Source organism: Xenopus laevis, chromosome 2L (genome assembly GCF_017654675.1).
Source record: "Xenopus laevis strain J_2021 chromosome 2L, Xenopus_laevis_v10.1, whole genome shotgun sequence".
NCBI classification, from domain to species: domain Eukaryota; kingdom Metazoa; phylum Chordata; class Amphibia; order Anura; family Pipidae; genus Xenopus; species Xenopus laevis.
Genome location: NC_054373.1, coordinates 88,002,779 through 88,018,168, shown reverse-complemented (window position 1 = coordinate 88,018,168; position 15,390 = coordinate 88,002,779). Strand labels below are relative to the sequence as shown.

Sequence of the window (15,390 nt, the reverse complement as noted above, 5' to 3'; positions counted from 1 at the left end):
TTTAATATAAACAACAACCAGATATAATTAAAAATGTCCTAAAGTTAGAAATATGGGTTTCTTGGCATTTGCACTGCAGTAGAATCTGAATCACAGACAGCCTGTCCACAGATGTTACTCCTGTCTTCTTACTTCTTGGGCGCAATAATTCCTTATAGCTGTGCCTGGAATACAGAATGACTCTATTTATTTAAGTGCCAAGTTGGTTCTGTGATGCTGAAAGAAGATTTTGTATAGTACATGTTATTTTAGGGAGAAAATGCTCTTATGTTTTATTTGATGTGCCCTCTAATAACATCTACTTAAAGCACTGCAGCTATGGAATAGTTTACTATCAGAAAGGAGTTTAAGCCAGTATTTACTTTTGGCAAAGTACATCAGAAGAAGTGGAAGGTAATTATGCAGTTGCACTTAATGCTTGCAGAGATAATAGGGAAACTTTAGATACTTATATTTCTTTATTTTGGCTTGCAAATTTTGGCTTTCATTATTTCACCTGCTGCTGGCCAAAGGGAAAGAAAAAAAAGGCTAATGATTGATTGGCCTGGGTTACTGCCCAGGTGCAAATTTGTGGTGACCTACAAATTTGAGACGCTACTACAATCCTTACTTGTTCTGCAGAATCTGTATGCTCAACATTTTACAAAGCATTACTCCAAAGGAGCCAAGAAAGCAATTAGGAAGGGTGATCCCAGGAATATTATCTCAGTGTGGTTTAATTCATCTTTAAAATTAATAATAAAGTATGTATTTAAACCTCTAAAATGTTTTCTTATTACTGTAACCTGAAAGTAAGCAGTAGTGAGAAAAATTACCCTTGTTTTCACCCTTAAAGTCAGTTTGCAGGGCCAGTGCTATGGCCTTTTATAACTGAACTAAATTTGCACAAAATGACTCAGCTAGATAGCTGGGATTCTTTTAGTGCTGAAACATTGCAGAACACTTTATAACCAAACAATATATGTTTTAGAGGTTTCCTTGCTATGTCCAAAGCTTCAAAGCTTTAATTCAGATGGTAAACGCAGTGTTATTATAGCTAAAATAAAGGGATACGGTCATTTTTTTTTTTCAATACGCATAAGTTAACAGTGGTGCTCCAGCAGAATTCTGTGCTGAATTTTGAAATCTGACATGAGGCTAGACATGTTTTCAGTTTCCTAGGTGCCCCCAGCCATGTGATTTGTGCTCTGATAAACTACAGCCATGAAACCTCAGCTGCCTGACCTGTTAGTAGTTCCATGGGCTAAGAGCACTTCTGACAGCATGGGATCCTTAAAGCAACTCTCAAAAGATCTGAAAACAAAGATTGTTCAGTATCATGGTTTAGGGGAAAGCTACAAAAAGCTATCTCAGAGGTTTAAACTGTCAGTTTTAACTGTAAGGAATGTAATCAGGAAATGGAAGTCCACAGGCACAGTTTCTGTAAAACCCACGTCTGGCAGGCCAAGAAAAATACAGGAGCCGCATATGTGGAGGATTGTAAGAACAGACAACCCAAAGATCACCTCCAAAGACCTGCAAGAACATCTTGCTGCAGATGGTCTGTCTGTACATCGTTCTACAATTCAGCACAATTTGCATAAAGAACATCTGTATGGCAGGGTGATGAGAAAGAAGCCCTTTCTGCACTCACGCCACAAGAGTCACTTGTTGTATGAAAAAGCTCATTTAGACAAGCCACAGTCATTTTGGAACAAAGTGTTTGGACTGATCAGACAAAAATGTAGTTATTTGGTCATACAAAGAGCTCTTTGCATGGTGGAAGAAGAACACTGCATCCCAAGAAAAACACCTGCTACCTACTGTCAAATTTGGTGGAGGTTCCATCATGCTGTGGGGCTGTGTGACTAGTTCAGGGACTGGCCCTTGTTAAAGTCGAGGGTCGGATGAATTAAACCCAATATCAAGAAATTCTTCAGGATAATGTTCACGCATCAGTCACAAAGTTGAAGTTACGCAGGGGATGTATATTCCAACAAGACAATGACCCTAAACACACTTCGAAATGCAGAGGGAGAAGTACAATATTCTGGAATGGCGTCACAGCCCCTGACTTGAATATCATCGAATATCTAAGGCATAATTTGAAGCAGGCTGTCCATGCTCGGCAGCCATCAAATTTAACTGAACTGGAGAGATTTTGTATGGACGAATGGTCCATACTTAATCCCAAATACATTACATACATTGAGAGGCAATGGTTTCTGACATGCCAGACCCCCTTACCATTCCAAAAAGCAGCTTGGAGAAGATTTCATTATGGTGGAAATCAAAATTAAATCAGAAATTATTTGATTTGCTATGTGCTCCCATAGTGGTAGAGACAAGAATAGCACCAAAGAAGGAGAAACCCTGCTTTGCTATTACAAGACTTGGGTCCTACTGACAGTACATTGAGTAAGCAATGAGTGGGCAGTTACTGGGGGCAGCAAAAACCGCCTCTGGTAACTTGGCTCTCTGCATTAGCGATGCAGCCACTCTTTCCTGTGCGTTTGGGTTGTTTCACTCGGCGCCCTTCCAGCAACTGCCGAAATACATCAGTATCTGTAATGGGAAGAAGTTGGACATCCCTAATATCTGCTTGTGGACTCCTTACCTTTAGCTGTTGGTTAGTTCTTTTGAGGAACTGTATCTCCTCCGCATGCTTCTTCTCTTCCACTTGGCATCTCTCTGCCTCATGTTTCTCTATAGCCTCACATTTGGCTTTCTGTTCATTCACTTATCTTTCCAGGTCTTTCTTTTCCATCTCTAACTCTGCAATCTACAAAAAACAATCCAGAGCTTCATAAATAAATGTACATTTATTATTTAACCTTTACTGGACCGACATGTTAGAGTATCTTTTTCTTTAACTATTACAAATCAAGAATAACCAAGTTTACAATTGAGTCTAGAATTTGGACACTGAGGTTCCATCGTACAAAGGCATCTCAGTACTTCAGTACTATGGATGCTGCAGTGGTATGCCAAAACTAATGTTGAAGTCAAGATCATAAGCAGCTTTTTACTAGCTGCTCAATAATGTGAATTTATATAAATTTTCAACTTGTTTACCTTAACTTAACTTTTAATATGATATAGAGAGGCATTAAAAAAGGTCTGTCTGACTCAAAACTGCAGGGCAGGATTCTCCAAGACTGACACAGCAATCGGCCAATTGCTGATCATCTCATCATAGCCCTGCCCCATGCCATCACCTGGTTCACCTTGTGATGTCACTGACCTGCTCCACTACATCACAGTCCTGCCCGGACTGTGAAGCCTACAGCTGTGGCAACACTAATCTGAATCATAAAAAGAAGTCGTCATAGGGCTCATAGTGAAAACAAATGCTTCCTGTAAACAACTAACAACAATCCCTTAAAATGTTAATTCCCAGGGCTTCTGTACAGTTTTTAAAAGGCAACATGCTGATGCTATATAAATTATATATCAGACATATCAGATATAAATGGTAAGGGAACATCGATATAAAGAAAGTAATCCCCCCAATTACAGATTTTTTTTTAAATAGGAACACAAAAATGGGGGTTATAGAAATGAGCAGAAATTACAACCAGTTATGATTATTATCAAAATATATTAATATTAATAACACAAGTGTATAAGATTGTGATATTATTCCTTATATCTTATTTTTCTGTAAACCAGGGACCAGGTTAATTGAGCACTGTAACAGAGCCTGATGTTATTCCACTTTTATTGTGCTGCCATCTACTGGACATTATAAGTTTTAGAGTTTTTTTTTTTTATTATTTCTTTTGTTCTAAACTACTTGCATCTTCTTGGGGTAACCTGGGAAAACACACACTTTGATGCAAAAAAAGATTTTCTTTGCATTTCTGTGTATTTTGCTAGATTAAAATTGTGTTTTTGTTAAACTCTGGCTCAACAAAGAATGCTGTCATTATTGTAAGTACACTAGACTTATCAAAGCTTATGGCTGAACAAAGCACTGGTGCAAAATTTTACATATGCTGATCAGCTTCCCTCCCCCAAAAAAAAAGTATTCCTTGAAATGCCATCTTTAATAAAATGTCACTCATTTGGCTGCTGCCTTTTCATGCAAATATAGAAATGGAATCTTCAAATCAGATTATATAATTATAACAGTAATTATACATACGATAAAGACAAGCAGAACACTGCCCTGAAATATATCTGTCTGCCCTTCTGCCACAAGAAATGGAGTAACTTCCCTTTCAATTATAGTGTAGGTGATTTTATTATCTGTTTTTAAAAAACTACTCCTCACCAGAAACAATAGCAGGTAGCACAATCTAATACCAGATTTGACAGTACAAATCAGGGTAACCAAAAAGCTGTAAAATAGCAGGTGTGTTACAATAATAAACAAGGAGCACAATCTGATTTTTTTCTTATTATTTAGAAGTTGAGAAGCACCAGGAAAGAAGTTGGATAAGGTTACAAATCACATATTATGTACACATGGCAATGTACTAAATAAAAAAAAACTGTTTAGAAAGAACTTACTCTCTTCTCCATGTCTGATTTTCCCTGTTCGGCTAGCAAAGCTTTCCTCATACCGAAAGCAACACTACTTTCATACAGAGATTTTAATAGGCAGAGGTGGTCCTATGTATTTCATCACGGACTCGAAGCAGGAGTAATCCCCTCTCTGCGCAGTTAATAGTCACCTGTCTCATGAGTTCATCTGTCACCAAAGGAAAGAATGCATTTGTGATGAGGGGAACAATCTCAACAAAACGAGTTTAAAATGTTTGCACAATTAACACTATTTAGAAGAATTTCCAACAATATTCTAAATAAAAACCAAATACAAAATTATTGTAGACGTGATACCTATATGTGATCAATATTCTAAAATGTAAAAGTAATATGAAAGGAGAGTTAATCTTAAAACTAACCTTATATACTATATAGAAATATTATGAGAATATTTTGCAGTTGTTTTTTAATTTACATTTTTTTATTTGCCTTTCTCTTTGTAGTTGCCCAGTCAGCAGTGTTTAGATTCATTCTGTAGCTTGGTTTCTATTGTTATTATATTTTTATTATACAGCCATGTATACTGAGCCATAATTACCCTGTAAATGATATCCTTATAAATGGTGCTTAGTGATGTCATTGGTTAAAATAACAGCTTAGTGATGTCATTTCTGTCACATGACTCATTAAAACTTGTGTATTATAATTAATAAAGTCCCCCCTGTTGCAAAATATGAGGATATTAGAAGTCCCCTCGGAATTCCATGACCTGTATAAAAACACTTGGCCTTCTGCCTTGTGCTTTTATATGGTCTGGAACTCCTCAGTAACTTATAATATCCTTATATTTTACAAGAGGGGGTACTTTATTCACTATAGAACTTATCTTTCTTTTCAGATCCTCTCCTATTCTTCTGCCTGCCTAAGGATTCAATAGTCGAAGTACTGTCTCTTTAAAAAAAACTTTGACCACCTACTTTGCCACCTAAAACCTACTGAGCACCAATGTTAGCCTATGGGGAACGTCCCCATAGGCTTTCCAAGCTTTTTTTGATCGAAGGAAATCGTTCGATTGATGGATTAAAATCCTTTGAATCGTTTGATTCGAAGGATTTATTCGTTTTTCCTTCGTTTGCACGAGCGAAGGAAATGCGGTATATATTTGAAGTCGAAGGATTTTACTTCGATGGTCGAATATCGAGGGTTATTAACCCTCGATATTTGACCAATAGTAAATGTGCCCCTTATACATTTTTGGCTAACTTACTATGTTGAAAACATTTTTTATTTTGCATAGCCTATCTATTTAACCAGTTTTTATTTTTATACTGAGCAATTCCTTTAAGAGTTAATTTTACCTATAAATTTATCATTTAAAATATTGCAGTCACATTTTATTACGCATTTGATCTAAAAGGGGTTATTAACTGGAAGGAGGTGCATGGTATAACAATACAATAAACAAAACTGCACACCACGCAGTAGTACTTAAACATGTATTATATGCAGTTCAGAATCTGGTGTAATAAACTTTTACGTTTACATGAGTGATGTAGATGTATCACTAACAGATGCACTAGTCTTTCCATGTATATCACTTGTAGGTAACAGTGTGAATTAAAATAATATATATATATATATATATATTTTTTTTTTTTTTTTTTTTTTTTTGATGGCTGATTATTTTAGCTGCCTCAGCCACTTCACACCATACATAGCACTCAGATATGCATCTCATTCAGGGCTTTCTATGGTGCGTAACACCTAGGATATACTTCTGACAACATATATTGAGCACCACATTGGACTGGATTTCCTCAGTATTACATATGTAAGAGTGCACAGGACTGGATGTCTATACAGTGTAATGTCCATAACTGGAGTCTTGATGGGGGACATATGTAGTACTGATGGAAGTGACTTCCAGAATAATTACTCTTGTGGTGCACAAATAATGATAGAAATGTTATTAGGCAATTCACATTTTGGGCCCTTTAGTGTGGTGAGACAGCATTTATTGTAGCTATTTAGATCTTATGGAACAGTGCCAACAAGTATTGGTCTCATATGTTATCTGGATATGTATTAGGTTTTATATTTTATAAGTGTCTTCCTGCACATACATATATTATTTGGTTTTAAAGGATTTTGATGGATGTTGCCCATGACAGTTACTTTGTTTTCCCACCAATAAAGATGAATTATTTCTTAAGCTGGTCATAAACATCGCTCGTTATACTGCCAGCTTTTATTGGCCCATGAAGTATAGGTGTATGTGTGCTGAGGCCCAATATGTGCAGCCATTTTTTTGTATATTAAAAATACAAACAGAATATAAATATAACTTACCGAGGTGGAAGAATTGCATTTAAAATCTCTTCAGCTGGTTTGATTGCATCTAAGAGAGGTGTCTTTGGTTTTGGAGGTGGTGGTATGGGAACTGTTAAAACTGCATGTGGACTGTGGACTGTTGACTTTTAGAGGACGTGACTAAAAAAAGAAATGCAGGTCATATGGCTGGCTGATTGCGTCACATAAGACACTAAATATGTTTGTATACTGGAAAGGTTATGCATATTCTAACTTTAACTTTTTTATTATTATTATTAACATGTATTTATACAGTGCCAACATATTTCACAGCGCTGTTTATGAATCTAAATTTTACAATTTAGGATTTAATTTAATGGACAAGGCAAGCCTTTAGTACTGTTTTTGCTCATCAGTTCAACACTCCTTTGATTCACTGAATCGCTTTATTTGTTTGCACTCATCCGAAATGTTGATGTCTCCTCAAGTGTTTTCCGCACCGCCATGTTACATTTGGTGATGTTACGATGGTGGATGCACCCCCTTTGCACATGCGCTATTTTTAACTTGTTCCTCTGACCCGCTAAAATTGTTTCAGACCTGTAGTGTAGTGGTAAAGCCAAAAGTACTGTCAGGTAGGGAGGTAGCTAAGGGAAAGAACAATCATCCCTGTGGAAAGCTAAAAAATAGCCTGCCGATTGGTGAAGTTCTTTCATATGAAGTAGTGTGTCACCATGGCAACCAGACAGGTAGTTTGCTATTGGCTACAGGGTGAACCTTTTAGGTTAATGAATCCACCTACTCTGGTAAACACAGTGCACAGAATCCTGGTCTTGCTCTCAGACCTCAGCCTCATGGGAGACTGAGTAGAAACAAGTCTGCATTTTTCTTATTTAAATGTAACAGTGCTGCGTGAAAATTACTCTTGTTTGATGGGAATACAGCGCTGCTAAAGTTATTAAAGTAAGTCTTTTAATATAAAGAAACAAGTTCATTGGGCTTGCCTTGCCCTTTAAGAGCTGGCTAAATAGAGGCCATTTTGCCTGTTAACTTGGCCACTAATGAACAAATCAATAGTCTATTGTATAGTTCTAGAAACTGTATCATTTGTTACAAACTTGACAAGACAGGGAGCTGGTTTTTCTTTTTTATTGGGTAGACAGCTAAAAAAACATGTTCAGGTTTAGGACCAGAATGATTTACCATTAGGTTTCTGAAGTTTTAGTTAGAAGTAGGGTTTTCTTGAAATGTTTAGTCTTTAATAATTTAAGAGTTAGGTATATAGGCATGCCTAGGCTCAGATTCAAGTTATACCCTGGCATTTCGAGTACAGTGAGGTCCTGCTTCCATAAGCCCAATAAAAAGAGCTTGTCTATGTACGCTACCAGATCAGTTGAACATTCAGGGACATGTATCATTAATGCATGTTGCAGGGCTGCATTGATTGCTTTTAAATGAAATTGCCATTGGTGTAGCCCATCTAGCTGTGTTTTCTAGACATGTCCCAGAAGTTTCAAGTAATCTGGTAACCCTGGTTTAATGGAATGCATTTTTTTAAAAAAAATTAAATTCTGCCATAAGGGTTTGGGGTTACTGTTTTCTCTGAGGAGCTTAGAGTTATTTAGGGTGATTAATGAGTGCTGTTTTTGGTCATAATGGTAGTAAAAATGAAGTTATAATAGAAGTAGAGGAAAACTAACAGGCTGGGGGCTATACCTATGATTGCCAGCAGGCCAGTAAAAATTATGCTTGATGCCAATCATGCCACTGTTCTTAATACACAAGAAAAATGAAAATATAGAAAGGACTGATTTTTCTCCAGAAAAGGCGTCTAACCTAGTTATACCTAGGTGGGCCATATCCGACTTGCAGACTTTCAGTTGGACAGTCCTTTCACTTTTGAGTTAACTTTTAATATGATGTAGAGATTGATATTCTCATACAATTTGCTTTTGCTTTTCTTGTTTGTATTATCTGGCTGCTAGGGTCAAAATTACCATAGCAACCATGCATTGATTTGAATAAGAGACTGGAATATGAATAGCAGAGGAACTGAATAGAAAGATGATCAATAAAAGTAGCAACAACAATAACTTTGTATCTTTACAGAGCATTGGTTCTTAGATGGGGTCAGTGACCTCTATTTGAAAGAGTCAGAAGAAAACTGCAAATAATTCAAAAACAATAAAAATAATGACGACCAATTGAAAAAATTGGTCATTCTGTAACATACTAAAAGTTAACTTAAAGGTGAACCACCCCTTTAGATGTTACTTTTTATGGCTATAATGTTACTGTTTTTATCGTGTTTCAGGAGAGAATCAGTCGGGGGGAACATGTTGAGCAAAGCACTGGGTATCTCACAAGTCAGCCGAGCTGCTCAGTCTGCGTTGCTATGTACCGTTACCAAGGCTACTACTAGCCACATTCCCAGAAGTGCTTGGGGTGAACCAGAGGACAAAAATGTCTGACAGGTCCAGTAAAGGGATAGAAACTAGTCAGTTCATACAAGAACAAGCTAATTCCTATCCTGTCTAAGGACCTTCTCTAACAGTACAGGGAGCATCTGTATTGGGTAAATACCTGACAGGTCCAGTAAAGGGATAGAAACTAGTCAGTTCATTCAAGAACAAACTATTTCCTATCCTATCTAAAGACCTTCTCTAACAGTACAAGGACCATCTGTATTAGGCAATTACCTGACACTAGGTCCAGTAAAGGGATAGAAACTAGTCAGCTCATATGTGAACAAGCTAATTCCCATCCTGTCTAAGGACCTTCTCTAACAGTACAGGGACCATCTGTATTAGGCAAAATGGATTTGCCTAGTGCAGTCCCATTAAGGGTATAAGTGGATATTTTTACATCCCAGGTGCATGACTTTACATTTATCAACATTGAATCTGGATGGAATTAATTGGGCTGGATAGTTTTGTGCAAACATTGATACATTACTTACAATACCCTCCCCTAAGTCATTAATGAACAAGTTAAATAAAAGTGGACCCAATACCGAGCCCTGATGGACCCCACTAAGAACCTTACTCCAAGTAGAGAATGTATCATTAACAACCACCCTCTGTACCCAATCCTGTAGCCAGTTTCTTATCCATGTGGAAACTACTTCATTAAGCCCAACAGTCCTTAGTTTAGAAAGCATTAGTTTGTGGGGCAGGGTATCAAATGCTTTGGCAAAATCCAAATAGTTAACATCTAATGCCATGCTGATTGCTGCTAATAATGCCATTCACTAGGATATTTTGAACATGATCCCTTAACAAGCCTTCAAATAACCTGCATCTTTTTACTATTGATATACTTAAAAAACTTTTTGGGGTTAGTCTTAGCCTCAGCCGCAATGCTCTCTTCATTTCCTTTCTTTGCCTTCCGGATTGCTGTTTTATAACATTTATTATGGGACCTGTTATCCAGAATGCTTGGGACCTATTAACCAGAACAGGTATGGGAACTGTTATGCAAAATGCTCAGGACCTGGGGTTTTCTGGATAATACATCTTTCCATAAATTGGATCTGCATATCTTAAGTCTACTAGAAAATCATGTAAACATTAAATAAAGCCAATAGGCTTGTTTTGCTTCCAATAAGGATTAATTATATCTTAGTTTGGATCAAGTACAAGGTACTGTTTTATAACTACAGAGGAAAAGCTAATTATTTTTTAAAATTAGCATTATTTAAATAAAATGGAGTCTATGGGAGATGCCCTTGCCGTAATTCAGAGCTTTGGATCCCACACCTGAATACATTTCTCTCTGCTTAATGGAAATGTAAAAGATTTCGTAAGGTTAGCTTGAAGGCACTTTCTCTGCTGGTTTATTTCGAGATTATCTCTGATGCCAACTAATGGACTAGCAAGGGGTTATTCTCTTGTTACTATATTTCTCAGTATTTTTATTGGTTTTGCAACATATTAAGTTACAATCCTTTTGATTAAAGTGCGTTAACATAAGAATTGTTATCAGTGTAAGATGTGGCAGTCAGTTCAGTGTTGGTTAAAAGAAATGGTTGTAATCTAAACAAAATAAAATGTAAGAAAATTAGTAAATCAAAATATCATAATAATGCTAACAGTAGGAGGCTGTCTTGTTTCCAATAAGGATTAATTATATCTTAGTTGGGGTCAAGTACAAGTTACTGTTTTATTATTACAGAGAAAAAGGAAATCATTTTAAAAATTTGGATTATTTGGATAAAATGGAGTCTATGGGAGATGGCCTTTCCGTAATTTGGAGCTTTCTAGATGATAGGTTTCCAGATAACGGATCCCATACCCGTAATAAAAGCAGCAATAACAATACATTTGTAGCCTTACAGAGCATTTGATTTTAGATGGGGTCAGTGACCCATATTTGAAAGCTGTGAGAAGGCAAATAAGTTAAAAAAAACAATGAAAACCCATTGAGATGTTGCTTAGAATTAGCCATTCTATAACACACCAAAAGTTAAGTTAAAGATGAACCACCCCTTTAAGAAGGATATAAAAAAATTGGAGAAAATGCAAAGATGTGTAACTAAACTGGTGGAAGATTTAAATTATGAGGGCAGAATGTTATGGTGTCGGTTTTATCTAGGGGGGGAAAGACACTTGTGAGGGGATATAATTCTTCTTTGCAAGTACATTACAAGTACTACAATACAAGTGCACTATAGACAGATACTGGGGGATTAGCAGCTGGGCTGACCTGGTAGGGGACTAAGGCCAGTCTTTGCTTGTGTGACTGCAGGGCTGTGATTGGCTAACTACTAATTGGATGTAAATATACTGGGTGATGGCAAACAACGTATAGCAGAAACTTGTACAGGTATTGGATCCGTTATCCGGGAACCCATTATTCTAAAAGTTCCAAATTTCAGAATGTCTTTCTCCCATAGGCTCCATTTTATCCAAATAATCCACATTTTTAAATATAATTTCCTCTTTCTCTGTAATAATAAAAAGTACCTTGAACTTGATCCAAACAAAGATATAATGAATCCTTATTTGAAGCAAAACCAGCCTATTGGGTTAATTCAATGTTTACATGATTTTCTAGTAGACTTAAGGTATGAAGATCCAAATTACGGAAAGATCAATTATCAGGAAAACCCTAGGTCCCGGAGAGAAGAGACTGGAATATGCATAGGAGAGACCTGAATAGAAAGATGAGTAATAAAAAGTGGCAATAACTATAAATGTGTAGTCTTGCAGAGCATTTGTTTTTACGTGGGGTCAGTAAACCCATTTGAAAGCTGTAAAGGGTCAGAAGAAGAAGAAGGCAAATAATTCAAAAACTATAAAGAATAAAGGCCAGTTGAAAAGTTGCTTAGAATAAGCCATTCTATAATATACTAAAAGTTAACTTAAAGGTGAACAACCCCTTTAAGGCAAACAACCCCAAGTGGGATTCACAATCACTAGACTTACAAGACTTTGAAATACAAGGGCATACTTTGTTGCACAAAACATTTCTCCATATCTGTGGCAGTTGTAGTTGAGTTTTATGGTGGGAACATTACAAGAAGAGTATGACACACAGCTCCGACACGCATAGGGCAGGCAGAGTATGGCACACACAGGAGGCATAGAGCAGGCAAAGTATGGCACACACAGGGAGCATACGGAAGGCAGACTACAGCTGGAGACAGGGAAACCTATCAGGACGACTCTAATATGAGCAGTTCACAGGCCCGGATTTGTGGAAAGGCCTGGGCCTAGGGCAGCAGAATTTTAGAGGGACAGCATGCCGCCAAACCACGCCCGCATTGGTTCGGAAGCACTGGGAATTTGCAGGAGATACAATAGTTGTTAAAATGCCATGTGCACCAATCACCAGTACTCCAGACCCGATGCTGAAAATTTCCACATGTACGCAAAGGAAAGGGAGGGGATGGGGGTGATGAGCGGCAGTAGGCCCAGGGGCACCTGCATTATAAATCCAGCCCTGGCAGTTCATACTGTGCTACATACAGTGACACAATGCTGGTGCCCCTCCAGCAGTTTGCATAAGGTGTGAACAGGGTAGACACTTTCAGTCTGAGATGTGAACAGCAAAGGGCTTTAGGGGTGTGAACAATAGAGGGGTTATAGGTGTGAACAGTGCAGAGGTGATTAGAGGTGTGAACTATGCAGGATTTTACAATCTGAATTTAAAGTGTAATCTGTGCAGTGGCCACTTAATCTCAGTACTGATACATTTTAAATCTTGCACCTGGTAAGCAGGTTTTAAATGATGTATTGTGGATAAAAAAAGTGTTGGAATAGAAATAATGTTTCTCGTGCTAGAGGTGATGTTACCAGTTCAGATACACAGCAGCCCTAATGCAGTAAAGGCCCATATGTCTTCTCTTGACCATCTTTTTCCTTGGTTCCTTGGTGCCACCTGAGCTCCACATTCTCCACTTGTACAGGGCCGCTGGTGCTTTCTGGGAAACGTGTCAATCATGTGCATGAAGGCTTATGTCTTGAGTTGGGAGAGGGTCAGAGACTACTTTCTAGTCTTAAAATATAATAACATGTATTGAATATGTTTACTGAAACTCCGTTTCTGCATTTCAGGTATTTCAGAGCTTGGAGGACCATCACCTGGAGGTAGTATCCTTCTTTCATGAGAATAGTTTTCACGGACTAATTTCTCATGACTCTGAGTAAACCATCTGTAACATCCCTTCATACTACAGCTCCCATGCCCTCAAACTCAGTTGGAATGGGAAGAAATTGACCACCAATCAGTTTCTAATGCAGGAAGTTGCCAAGCAGTTTGGCCTAAAAGATGAGCCACTTTCCATTTTTTGCAGCTCTCTTAGGTAAGTAGATGAAGTAGCAGCAGTGTGAAGAACACGTCTGGTAGTGCCCTAGACCACAAGCTTCCAATTTGTCAATGGGAAATTGCAACAAATTCTTCAGCCTTTCAATTAGCTTAAATAATGAAATATATCCTAAACACATACTAGCCTCTTTTAATGGAACAGTCATTGATGTGTACCCTCTTTATGGACCCAGCATTTTGCTGCTTGAGTGTTTTCAGTGCTGTGAACATACACTAAACCACTCCAAATTGCCACCCCACCCAATTCATTTCTGTAGAAATTGCTTGTGCCGGTAAATACATTATTGCATTAGCTAGCACTTGCAAGCTGTTCCCAAAAGAATGAATTGACAAACATTTTGCTTAACAAAACCTTTGGTGTTCCATTACACTTATAGGAGGGAAAAGATATCATGTTATCTCACGTTCTCCACAAAGTACACACATACATTCACTTTATCCTTTCCCTTCTATAATTTGCCTTCATCTCCCTTGTGCAGCTAAGTTTTAACCATATCCTGTCCTGCGTAGTAACCCTTTCCACAATAACTTCTCCCCACTTATTGAAATACATTTTGCATATAAATATAGCTGCAGCCTACAAGTGTTTACCAGCCCTGTCAAGTCTCTATAGTAAAGACACTGGGATGACAGATCTTATCTTTAAAGAAACAGTAACACCAACATTTTTTAAGACTCAATTCATCCTCAAATAGCTATATAGTACTAGTTCAGGTTTACTCCTTTTTTTTTTTAAAATCTTGAGCTTGAATCTGACTTCCAAAGTGCTCCATAGCAGAAAGGTGATGGCAGCTTGAATTCCTCTGCTATCCTGAGCTTAAATGAATTGTTCAGTAGTATAAAAATAAAAACTGGGTAAATAGATAGGCTGTGCAAAAAAACATGTTACTAATATGGTTAGTTAGCCAAAAATGTAATGTATAAAGACTGGAGTGACTGCATGTTTAACAGAACAGAAAACTACTTCCTGCTTTGAAGCTCACTTGGTTTCCACTGATTGAGTTTCTTATAAAACAAGAACATGAGTAGATTTCACTTTCATTCTTTCAATTTTTAGTGTTTCTTATTTGTTCCATTCCCAACCCACCCACCCCATCTATAGGTTACCCCTCTGTCGGATTTTCAAATAAATGAATAATTAATCATAAGAATATTTAGATTCAATAATAACATATGATTGTTTCTATTTTATATAATATAACCTTCTATTATTTTTTGTATACATGATTTATATATTATGCATGTTTGATCTATCATGTAGTAATGAGGAATATGTGTTTTATTTTGTTTTATACAAATTAATGTTGGATGGTAAAGATCCATGAGATTTATTCTACCAGACTGATGACCCAGGTGTTTCACAACTTTAATCTTAACCAAATTTCAAAAGTTGTATAATCCTTGGTGTCTGTTTGAGTATAAGATAGGAACATCTTAAAGAATTTCAAAAGCTATCCATAGAATAGAGCCTTTATATTTGTTAGGGAAATAATTAATCAAGACCAGACCAATTATGAACGGATAGTGTGTTCACAAGTATATTGTAGGTACCAAAGGTATTAAGGAATCATAAAGCATTGTTCCAGTCTGGGGCAATGTCAACATTAATGGTTAACACCAGACTAAGGAGGTCAAAGGCTATTTTGTATTTTTTGGATATTTTTAGGTCACGATGTTTAAGGCAATAGTGCCATCTACAGGTAGTGTAGGACATCATGTCCAGGGGTCAATAATTGACATTTTACAAAATATTTAGATTATCTGGTGATAGTTTAACTTTGG

At 37.1% G+C, this 15,390-nt stretch overlaps 1 pseudogene; it reads right to left on the bottom strand.

Annotated features, from left to right (window-relative positions):
• Window positions 1–128: 128 nt before the first annotated feature.
• Window positions 129–13,452, bottom strand: LOC108707502 (annotated as a pseudogene).
• Between the last annotated feature and the right edge of the window lie 1,938 nt (window positions 13,453–15,390).